Source organism: Penaeus vannamei, chromosome 23 (genome assembly GCF_042767895.1).
Source record: "Penaeus vannamei isolate JL-2024 chromosome 23, ASM4276789v1, whole genome shotgun sequence".
Taxonomy (NCBI): Eukaryota; Metazoa; Arthropoda; class Malacostraca; order Decapoda; family Penaeidae; genus Penaeus; species Penaeus vannamei.
Genome location: NC_091571.1, coordinates 28,318,233 through 28,323,232, shown reverse-complemented (window position 1 = coordinate 28,323,232; position 5,000 = coordinate 28,318,233). Strand labels below are relative to the sequence as shown.

The window sequence follows — 5,000 nt, the reverse complement described above, 5'->3', positions numbered from 1 at the left end:
TTCATAGCTTCTAATAGCTTTTAATATCTTTTATATATTTTGATAATTAAATAACTTCGTTATACATCATTTGCGAGACAAGTTTATTTAATTAAAAATTATCATTAATTAAATATCTTCAAGGCTGTAAGGGCACATTTCATTGATTCTTTGGTGACGCCTTTTTCCAATAATATCAAAATGGGTATGGTGTTATTCATATATCCTCATATATCCTGTTCTACCGTCATTATGATCTTGTATTTCAAAACAAGCTAATCAACTACGACACATATCAGTTGTATTTCTATGCGTCTCGGGTATTGCACATCCACACTTAGTCAGAATAAACGGATACCAACTTTCACTGCTGCATTCGGATGCATCACAACCCCAAAGTAAAATAAAATCAGTGAAAAATAATATGTAGCTCATGTTCTGGGTACAATTGGCTTCATGTTCGATCTACATCCAACTATTACATACCAGAACGTCACAGGCGTGAGACAAGTTTAAGAGAATGGGGCACTCACCCGTACGATGGCGTAGAATTTTCCTTTTCTTCTCCTGTACGAAGGTAAGTGGCCATTCCAGCCTCAAAATATCTTCTAAAGGTTGACGATGTATTCATGAAACAAACACTCGCATTCGATTACTCAAAATCACCATTATAAGAGCATGAAATACCAACAAAGTTCAAAGAGGTAAGAGCGTAAACACACACAACTTCAAAAGTCACAGCACTGAAATTCCAATCGAAATAAATTACGAAAACTGATTTAATTAACTCGCATTTGGCTGACGAGGCAAAACCTAATTTATGGTACACAAACATGTATATTTTTTCTGTAAATAGATGTTTAATACAATGTGTCTCATTAAGTTTTTATTCCAGAGACGAATATTTTATTTGGACTCGAACGCATTCATCCGCCATGTTTGAGTGCGCGTTTGTTTTTGCTAAATTAATTCCTTACTTTATCTATAAAAATATGTGACGAGTTTGTGGGTGTTAGCGGTATTTAGAAAGAAGATATTATTATACTGACATGAAAGCAAATTAAGGAATACGTATATTATGTATTGTTCGTATATATTTATGGTGATGTTTGTGTCAAAAGCTGATCAATTTCCTGTTTTACCTAATGACTGAATTTCGATAACAATCCTGGATGTTTTACATCGTTTTAAGTTATAACACTACACGCTTTCTTTTTAGGATATTGGTTTGTTGTTATTCTATACTTCAAATAATTCGAAAGTAGCGGTAAAAATCATGAAACAATTATGTAAAACACCCGCAAATGGTGTTGTATATACTCCTACTCGAGTCTAAAATAACTGTAAAGCACTAAAATACTGTAAAGCACCAGAGATTTCGACGATATTGCAGAATCGCGCTTGCAACCTGTTTTTGGATGGCTCTGATTTGCCTCAGTATTTAACACACGAGTCATAACGGTCGTCTTTGCCTAACCTCACCATAGGGGAACGGCGAAAGGAGACCACAATTCTTTTCTTGAGTTTCAGCTACCAAATCCCTTTACATATTTGTTTTTAAGAAGTAATAGGCTTAATTAATGTCTTTGCAAACGCATTTGCTTACGTCTGCCATGTAATTCTTCCGTATCAATGGATCCGTGTTTTTGACGTTCGTGTGTATATTGTGTGGACGTAAATTGCGTATGTCAAACAGCCTTCGTCTGAATATTAAACTTTCTGTATTTGGAAAAAAAAAGTCCCGTTAAAAGTCCTGTTTTTACCTTGTTTTCCTTTTTTGCAATCATTGTTAATAGAACATCGTAGTGTGTCGGATTTGTTCATTTCTTTTTTTGCGGGATCTCTGATAAATATTACATTTCGCAAAAAAGAATTTGTATTGTTCCCTGCATTACGTATTTCAATGACAGTTTATGAATCAGCTGAAAGTCATTGTAAATTAACCTTGACCTCCATTCAAAATGTTATCCTACGTAAATTGATGGGACTTGCAAGTGCCCCTTGCAGAATTAATGTTACAGCTATAGATGGTAGTTTAAGATTCCAAATACAGTTAAGTGGGAGGTTCCATGCCCTTGCAGTAGGCCTACATTAATCACGTCTCGAGTGTAAAGTGTTCCAGAGTTTTAAATGCTTAGCTTCGTAGGCCTTCTATGAGGGTCGAGATCTTGCCAGCCCAAAATAAATGAGCGGGGAGCGAGTCAATAACGTGTCTAGAACACATACATCATCCAAGGCCGAGTTAATGATGCTACTGGTGCACTTAAAGGATCGAAGCCCGAGTTAACGATGCGTGACGCAGCGCCAACGGCATCCCAACCTCTTTAAGACTAAGACCTCAACGACGCCATGAGGCCTCCAAGCAACCCGTACTCCCTCCGTTACTCGACCCTACTTTATGAAACATCGCGGCAATAAACGTGAGATATTTACCTGTGGTGAAATGCTCAAAGATTCCATTAGGTTGACATAACACGGCATGACTGTCACATTAACAACTACGTAATGTCCTCCAGCCCCGCATCTCTACCATGACTCAGCACGGAATCAAATTAGGGGGCAAGTTCAGGAAGTGAGGACAGGGGAGGGAAAGAGAGAAAAGGAGGAAAGGAAGGAGGGAAGATAGAGAGGGGTCTTCCCGCGCGGTAGGGGAATAGAAGGAGAGGGAGAGGACGCCGAGTTTACGCCAGAGAGGGAAAGGGATAAGAGTATAAAAGGACGGGGAATGCCGGGAGTAAAGGAAGAGGGAATGGGCGAGGAATAATGCTTAAAGATATTCTGGTAACAAGATGACAAGATAAAAAGGAAGTGATGAAGAGGGAACGAGATAAGGCAGCACGAAGACCAGCGGATGGAACTGCAAGTTACAGGACGGGTTATTTTGTTCTTTGCTTTTGAATTTATTTATTTACTTGTTTATCCTTGCCATCTGTGACTCGATTTCGTCAAACAGGGGAACGAAAGAAGGAGACGTAGAAATATGCGAATAAAGGAAGATGAAGTATTAATGTCATAAACAAAGACAAGAGAAAAGCAACAAGAAATAACTCGAGACGACATGATTATTTCACAAGAGCTAAGTACAGATGGACATAATCCCTCGTGGGTTAATGAGGCCTGATGGAAATTGAGAAGGAGAAAGAGTAGAGATGGCGTATGGGCAGATGCACTTAAGACTGATGGATGAATAGACAAGGGGTGGAACGAGAGAGACGAGAAAATGAAGAGGCGGGAACAGGAGGGACGAGAATGGATGTTTTATATGCCTGTTTTTTTTTTTTTTTTTGTATGTCCACGTCAACCAACATCAACTTGTATCCGTGTTGTGTGCGTCCGGAAGCTGACGTTCCCCTCTTCCATCTCCCCTTCTCCCCTTCCGTTTCCCCCTGTTTACTCTCCCTCTTCCTACCTCCCCTCGCCCCTTCTTCTTTCCCTATTTACTCTCCCTCTTTCCTCTTCCCCTTCTGTCGCATCCTTTCCTCTCTCTTTTTCCTAACACTTTGTCTATCTGAACTGCGACTACATATTGACTCTTCGCCATGTTCGTTCACAGCGTTCGAAACCAGTCAACAAAAGCGAGATTTAAAGTGTATGTTGAGGGGGGGAGGGGTAGGAGGGGAGATGGGTACGGTTAGGAAAGGAATAGGGAGGGGGGGTAGGATGGGAGAAGGATGGGGGGGCGGAAGGATATAGGGTAGGAAGGGTGAGGGAGAAGAATAGGGAAAGGAGAGGGTAGAGGTAGGGGGGGTCATGAGGGGAATAGGATGGGGGATAGGAGATATCCTCTCCTCTACCCCGCTCCTATCCCCCTTCCTAGGAGGTAGGAAGGGAGTTTCTGGTAGGAGGGGGGGAGAATAAGGAGATGGAAGCGAATTGCAAGGGTGAAAGGTGGTAGGTAGGAAGGGAGTAGGGGGAGGGGTAGGGGAGAGAGTTGGGTGGGAGGGGGGAAGGGCAAGGGGTATGTAGGAAGTAGAGTGGGGGGACGGGGCTAGGAGGAAGGGGTATGTAGGAAGTAGAGTGGGGGGAGGGGGGAGGACAAGGAGTATGTAGGAAGTAGAGTGGGGGGGATGGGAGTAGGAGGAAGGGGTATGTAGGAAGTAGAGTGGGGGGATGGGAGTAGGAGGAAGGGGTATGTAGGAAGTAGAGTGGGGGGAGGGGGGAGAACAAGGGGGTATGTAGGAAGTAGAGTGGGGGAAGGGGGAAGGTCAAGGGGTATGTAGGAAGTAGAGTGGGGGGATGGGAGTAGGAGGAAGGGGTATGTAGGAAGTAGAGTGGGGGGATGAGAGTAGGAGGAAGGGGTATGTAGGAAGTAGAGTGGGGGGGATGGGAGTAGGAGGAAGGAGTACGTAGGAAGTAGAGTGGGGGGAGGGGGGGAGGTCAAGGGGTATGTAGGAAGTAGAAATTGTGGGGAGGGGGTAGAAGGAAGGGGTATGTAGGAAGTAGAGTGGGGGGATGGGGGTAGAAGGAAGGGATATGTAGGAAGTAGAGTGGGAGGGATGGGGGTAGAAGGAAGGGGTATGTAGGAAGTAGAGTGGGAGGGATGGGGGTAGGAGGAAGGTCTGATAACGTTGCATCTGGAACGAAATAGGTGAAGACTCGCTAGAAATGTCTTTGGCGAAAGTAATAGCACTCCGGGTTAAGGTACTTCTTGTGTGGTATCTGTTCCAGCTTGTAATGATACCTTGAAACGAGATCGAGGACTCTTTTTTTCCCCTTTATTTGACTCTTTTTCTCAGTCCCCTTTCTCTTCCATTTCTTTTTTTTTTCCTTGTTTCTCTCGTTTTTGTTTCATCACCATTCCTCCATACAGCCGCTCCCTCTCTCTCTCCCCTCTCTCTTCGCTCACTCGTTTTTTTTAAACTTTCTTTACCTCTCTTTATTTATTCCTCCAGGCAGTCTCTTTTTTTCTCTCTTTTTCTTGAATTTTCTCCTACTTGGTCTTTTCTGTTGACTCTCTTCTGACGTTCTCTCTCTCTTTCTTCTCTCTCTCTCTCTCTCTCTTTCTCTTTCTCGCTTCTCTC

The 5,000-nt window shown here is 42.9% G+C and overlaps 1 long non-coding RNA gene across 1 annotated transcript in view; it reads right to left on the bottom strand.

Annotated features, from left to right (window-relative positions):
- Positions 1–717, bottom strand: part of LOC138866071 (uncharacterized) — a 187,194-nt gene extending 186,477 nt beyond the window's left edge. Inside the window, exon 1 of the long non-coding RNA XR_011399519.1 lies at positions 513–717. This is a non-coding gene — a long non-coding RNA (uncharacterized lncRNA). The remainder of the gene's footprint in view (positions 1–512) is intronic.
- Positions 718–5,000: the final 4,283 nt, after the last annotated feature.